Source organism: Labrus bergylta, chromosome 4, assembly GCF_963930695.1.
Source record: "Labrus bergylta chromosome 4, fLabBer1.1, whole genome shotgun sequence".
Classification (NCBI taxonomy): Eukaryota; Metazoa; Chordata; class Actinopteri; order Labriformes; family Labridae; genus Labrus; species Labrus bergylta.
Window position 1 is genome coordinate 27,695,443 of NC_089198.1, and position 7,268 is coordinate 27,702,710.

Sequence of the window (7,268 nt, forward strand, 5' to 3'; positions counted from 1 at the left end):
ACCAACAACCGACAGCTAAAAACTAATGCAACACGGCCTGAGATATTATTCAATTTAATCCTTTTTTTCCTAATTAAAACCTGGCATCATAAAACCTGCAACAAACTTGATGCCAAAAGTGGACTTGGAGATGAGTTGTGTAATACTACGCTGCAAAAACTCAAATCCAACCTATCAAGTGTTTAAAACAAGTCATTACATGTAATATATGCCACATTCACCTGACAAGTCAAGATAAACTTCTTATTTCAAGATATGCAAAGCCAAATAAAAGTCCTGAATTGTTTGTTATATCTAAAAAAAATACATGCTAATGCAGCAAGCAAAATGTCATCGTTTAGTTCCTTGCAATAAAATAAAGAACTCATATCAAGAAACTTAACAAGTGCATTTTTCTTGATGTGCTGGCAGCTATTCATTACTCATACAGGCAACTCAGGTCTTTTAGTGTCACGTGTAATATATTAAAACAACATGTGGGTTGTATCTAGTGCAGTGAGATAGGAAGGACTTCGATTAATATACTTGTTAAGATTTGCATGTTGCAGTGATATAGCAGCAGTACATTTTCTGTAAACCTAATCAGACAACTAGAGAATGATTTCAGTCAGAAAAGCAGAATTAAGTTACATTTTCCAAACTTGAAGTTACTAACAGGGAAACATGGTTAAAACTTGGTTTAAAGGGGTTGATTATGGGTTGCCAATGGCCTGGTGGTTGCTGTGTGTGTCTTATGTGCAGAGTCCTATAGTCCTCTAAGGTGAGTGCCCCGGGTTCGAGTCTGACCTTCTCCTTTACCCCATGTCATTCCCCACTCTCTCTTTGCCCAACTTCTGACTCTATCCACTGTCCTGTCTCCAAATGAAGGAGGTTGAATATGTACTGAGTTCAGTTTCAGTTTCAACTTAAACCTTTTTTAGGCAGGTATTTTGCAGTGTACTTTAAATCCATTCTTTAAATTTAAAGAGTAATGATGCTGAGGGCTCTGTCCTACACAAAAAACTGTATTTCATGTGCTTATCCAATAATCCTCCAATCCTTATTCAGTCGAGCAATGCTCCAATGGGATTTCTAATTAATTTCTTTTGTCTGGAGTATTAACCCCCCCGACTGCCTCCCTCTATATGCTCCATGCTATTTGCTCTTTTCCATCTAATCCTGGATCCACGCTCTGGGAGAGTGACTCCATCGCTCCTCTCTCTCCCCGTTTCTTCTTTTCTCAGGAGGCGGAAAAGCCTCAGAGCGGGATCCAGACAAACACACTGATGGGATTTGCGAGAAGCCCGGAAGGCGAATTAATAATGAGTGTGCATAGAGGAGAGGCTGGAGGCAGGGAGGTGAAACTGTGGGGCTTGTTCTGGTGTGTTGACCCCTGTGTTGTCCTGTGTGGCTAATCAAAGCATCAGTGCACCGTCTTTGTGTCCCTGCAGGAATGTGATCATGAGAGGTGGAAATAAGCGGCTTTGGTTGTGAAAAGGCTCAGTGGGACAGTTAAACCAGAGAAAATCTGGTTTAAAACTAAGCTTCATAGAAGGACTGTTGATGTTATATAATCAAAAAAAAAAAACTCAGTATGCACTGATAATGATTTTTCCTGTAAATGCTGAAACTTGTGAGTCTCTTTTTTTTTTTTTAAACCTTCAGGGAACTTTCTTGACATGTTTTTTATATTTTGTGTCTCTAAACATGTCAGAGCAGATGAATGTGTGTGGGGACATTTCAAAGTGTGTCTGTTTCTAATTACAGCTGTGTTCAGAAGAACTGGATTACTCTGCTCTGCTTTCTGTTTGTCTCTTTCTTCATCGTCTCCCCGTAGACGTTTGTGTCATTTCTGGAGGCTGATGTTAAAGTCAGAATGAGAAGGGAGTGGTGCTCAATGAACATAAAACTCACACTGAGTTATGACAACTTGATTTATTAACTGTTTATTGTTTGTCTCTGTATATCAGGCCTGCTTCAGTGACTTGATGTCTTTAATTTGACCTCTTCAACCTGACCGACTTAATGGTGGCTCAGTCTTATTGTTCAAACATGGCAGGCTTTTTCTTTAATACTACTAGATACTGTTTGATATGGGACCCTATTCACTCAAATAGGCTGAAAAAAATAGATTTTGAGCATTCTTTAAAAAAAAAAAAATCTCACAACTTGATGGATTAAAAGTAAATACTCCAAATATGTCAGGTTTAACATTTGTAGAATACTTTTTCATTGGTTTGTGTTTTGAATTGAGTGTAATAATGTTAGCTGTTTTGTTCTGCATATTCCTTCTTTGTTTTACTCTTTCTGGGTACTTCAGCGTTCAGAGGTGGCGACTAAAGCCCCTTTTTCAAATGCATTGCTGCACGCTTGTAATTTTTTAGACAATTTTAAGGACATCCTGCACTGAACATCTTCCAGAGTTCCATATGCACACATGTCCCTTACAGTCCCACACACTTTCCCTGTTGTACAGGAGGTGGGTGGGGGGTGGGGGTTTGTCTCAGGAGGCAGGACATGATGTAAAAAAGAAAGCCACGCAAGTCTCAGTGAAACGTTTACTACATAACCAACAGCCTTATGATGACATTTTATGTGTAAATTGAAGGATTCAAAATGTCAACAAATATGTGGAGAATAGGTTATTGGCAGGCAGAAAAGAGTACAAAGCACTTTCAATTCTTGCAGCAGTTTCTCACCCCTGCCCACTCGATCAGGAATCATTTTCCTGAAGTTACCTGCTGCGTTCACACATCGGCTCATATAAACTTATTTTTTTAAATTCACTAGAGAGCTGACTGGAAAGTCGGGGTAAATATGAAAATTTGTAGGAGAGCAGTCAATGTGTGAATGGGGCCTGTTACAGAATAACAGTCATGTAGTGTGGAGATTATTTCTATCTATAGGATCTGTAGAAGCTAAAAAGCTGTAAGACACTAAAAGGCTTCATGGACACTATTGGAAACTGCAGAGCTGGGAGATAATTCAGAGTGGGTTAAATCTCATTCACACAGTCTATAACTGAAACTCAAATACGTCGCCCTTAAAGCCCTGAGCAGAGTCAAGTCTTCAAGTTCTGTTCCAATATGGCTGACATCTACTGCTGCAGAGACTATTGAAACAGGACAGTTAAATCAATCCAGACTAGGAGCGGGAAACAAAGATGGAGCAGTTAGAAAAAGAAAGAAAGCGTGAAGGTGAATAGAGGAGGGAAAGGAGGGCTTTTTCATCTGTGTGGCATTGGTAAATACTCCCATGTGCAATGAGAGAACCTAAAAAAAGCAGCCTGGAGGGTTGAGGAGAAACTGTCCTGGAAACTGGAGAAAATAAAAGGCAGGACATTTAAGGCAACGCATGCAGAAGTCCCTGTCTAATCTATTTCTGAATTATTCAATTTCTAAATCCTTTACAAATCCAGGCTTTCATGATACATGTACAGTAGCTTTAAAAACCCTGCCAGTCCACAGGAAGAACCAGATGTTTCCGCAGCAAGCGCTTGATTGATTGCTTCCTCCAGGAGACCTCCAGGTCTTCCTGCGAGCGCAAGTTGATTGACGGAAAGCAGAGCATGACCTAATGCGGCGCTGATATGAAAACAGTCCGCTCTGCCTAGAGAAATAATGATGAAGCTGACAGAAGCCATACGCTGTCATGTTTTTCTGTGATGGATTGTTTACCTCGGGCCTTTTTCAGGACTTCTGAGGTTGTTGTTGGATAAATGAGCTTCAGGAAGGAATGGAGAAAAATAACAAAATGATAAAAATGGAAATGAGGGGAGAAGTCCGTGATGCAGCACGACCCTTTCTCTTTCTCAGCAGACCTACAAAAAAAAGGTCTGTTGGTCATGCCATGCCAGAATCAGGATTCTTGTGGTTTTTGTGGCCTCTGGTCCATCCAGTGGACTCGGGCCGTCTCTGACAGGCCCCTATGTTTCTCTTCTGTGATGCCAGCTGCTGTTGAACATGGGGACTTGTAACACTGTGCTGCTCTGCACAAAGCACTCAGAGGAAGAAGAGGACTTCAGCTAAGTGAACGACACACTAAAAACAGAATGAAACCATAAATACACGTGATGAATTCTTCTGGTGACCACAAAAACCAGCTTCGTCAGCAGCACTAAATATATATAAAAAAAGCTTGACTGGAGGAAGTCAAGTGTGTCACTTCAGATCCAGGACATTCTCATACCTCATTGTCTGCTAGATTAAAAGCTTCCTGAAATACAATTATTAGTCTCTCTATGAATCACAGTGTTTTTTCTGTGGCCTAAAATTCCTTCATGTCAGCTATAAAAAAAAACGTTGCTTTGTGTTTTTGTAATACACATCAACTGTGAGGGATGAACGCTACCATAATGTCGTCTGATACCGGGGAAGCTACTTTCTGACATCACTCCTGGTCAATTTCTACACAATATTTCCGGGTGAGTATTCACTGTGATTTCAACATTTAAATCTGGTTGGCAACAAGAGAGCGTTTCAGAGGCATTGCAAAGAGAGCAGTTTAAACATTACCCACCGAAGAAGAAGAAATAAGACATAAGACAAGCATGCACAGGTACTTGGGCTGTGCAGCTCTGAGTAAGAGGAAGAGAAACTCATGGGCGGTGTCGTGAACGTTTGGAACCGGACCAGAGGAACAGTTAAACAGAGGACAACAACTAACAAGGTGCATGGAGAGTGAAAGTCTTCAAGAGGTCATAAAGCTCCAGCAACACTTGTAGTATGACGATCAGCTTTATTAGACCGACGCATTTGGGCTTGTGGTCTCCATCAGGGTCGGGAGGACGCTCCGGGAGGAATAGTTAACTCATTTGGTGTCCTAAGGTGATGATGAGCAGAAGCAGCCAGTCTTGAGATCAAATCCAACTTGACTCATAACACTTTTTTGTTGGTGGATGTGATTCACTGCTCAGTTATTTAATCATTTTAACAGATATATTGGATGCAAATTGCATCCAATACATTGTATATATGTAATCTTGTGACAGAAGCAGATTTACTGCTTAAGTGTGGTTGAAATATTGACGTCTTTAAACGTGTTCAAATAGTTGGTGAAAAATGGCCCTTATTTATTAGATTTACACTTTTTTTGCAGCTCATTATGTTGGGTGCTGTGCAGTTAAAAAAACACTTTTAAGAGAGACAGGGATATTGAAGTCTACCTGTTCATTTGCAGAGCCTCTGGTTTGTTGGAAAGTTAGGAACAAAGCCTCTGATTGGTCAACATACTCAACACAAGACTTAGAAAGTAGCTAAGTGTACGGATAGTAGTTTGTATCACTGACAAATAATCACAAGAAAACATGATTATGGGAACTATTATAATGTATTTACTTCATCCATTAAGACACTGCAGGTGGAGGCAGGATTATGTAGCTCATAAGAGAAAGGATCACACCATATATTCATAAACAGATAAGAGGTGACATATGTTGTCCCAGCTTTCATTATGATGCCAAAGGTAAAACACAAGTTAATTACTCTTTAGTAAAAAATAAAGAGGTTTGCAGGCAGCGTCTCACCACTTGGCAACTTTTAAACAAACCATGAAAAGGAAGCAACAATGGATGAGACAGCTCTGTTGAAGAGGGTCGCCAAAATCCAAGATAAATTAATTGTATTTTATTTCAGTCCATGTGGCTTTCCCCTGGGTGTGACAGGCAGCTGCATGCATCAAAGGCTCTGGTGAGAGTCTGAAGAGTAAGGAAGAGAGAGCTGTGTAACGCTTCCTGACCGTCCAGCTGCTCACAGGTGGCAGGAAGCGTTCTTTCAAAATCTGACGCCTCATTGAAGACATGATGACCTTTGGGGATGAGGAACCCAGAGAGCCAAAACACTTATGCAATTATCAGTTCTTTCTCAAGTCGTGCCATCAGTTATAAATTGCTAAAACTCTTTTAAACCCTGTTTTTAAGCAGACATCTTGATGACAATCTTATTTATTGTTGGACTTTAGAGAAATGGGAGTTTGAAGTAATAAGAACAAATCTTCATGTAAATAAACGCCTGCTTTGACGGCTTTAGTGCCAGTTAATAAAAGTTTTATACTTGCATGCTTTTTCAAAAGAGCATAGAGTGATGCAGTTTATGATTATTGAGGCTGTTTGTAATATGTCCACCCCGTCTCCAAGAAATTACGTTCGTATATGACCGAATGGTTTTCATAATAATATTGTGGTGACAACGTAATCGCTGCCTGGATGATGTTCAGAGACGATGTTTCTTTGAGTGAATGAAACACGTTCATGTGACATTTAGCTACCCTGATGGAGCTGCAGTGACGTGGTGTGGGTGGATGGCGGGTGGACAGAGTGCAGTTTGTCATAGTCCCTGGTTTGACTCCACACCTCTGTCTGTGGTCTGCTTCAGGCAAAAAAAAAAGCTCTTTGGTTAAGGTTAGGCAAGGATCATGATTACTGTTCATGTTAATGAAAATCTTACATCACAGGTCCCTGCTGACTTTGTGTATGAAACAAGAACCTAAAAGTTGAATGGTTGTGGAAATGATGTTTAGGGATGAGTTCATGTTCTAAGGTTTAGTTAAATTCTCCTCCATGTCCCTTAATCGGCTCTTTACTGCTGCAATTTTGTTAATTGCTAATGGTAAAAGTTGCAATGGGAGACAAATTTAAGCTTCTTCTTTAAAAAAAAAAAAAAGTCTATATATAGTTTTGAGTTCCACTTAAAATAATCTCACGCTTTTACAGTTGTTTAAATTAAAATTAATGTGTTAAATATGTCAAACTGAACATTTAGAGGCAAATATAAGTCATCAGTTATGATTGCTTCACTGAAAATGTACATAGCTTTTTGTTTGTGATGGAAGTATGGTGTAATGCAAAATTAAAACTCTTATTTTATCAAATCTTGGCTGATAATCTGGTTCCTTGCCCCTATTGATACAAACGCTTTTTAGGTTTCTACTCATGCAAATTTATTTTTAAAACCAGCCCACATCTACATTAGAGTTTTAAGGTACTGGTGACTCTGCTTTAAGTATTCATCAGATTTTTCTTTCTTTGTTGGCATTAAGTCAGGTTTATTGATCAGGTTCATCTTCAGTCTGACTGACTGCTAAGTTTGACCTCTGCACTCACTGTTTCTCTTTCCAGCCCGGGGGCGGGGAGGATTCTGACCCTTCACTGGATTTTCAGAGTGATGAGGTCAACAGTGTTGGCTCTGCATTGAAGTTCAGCTGCCAACATATTTATTTCACACCCGAGCACTACAGCTGCAGGATAGGATTAGTTTTCTCTTTTAAATCATTTTCTCTCTTTGGTCTTTAAA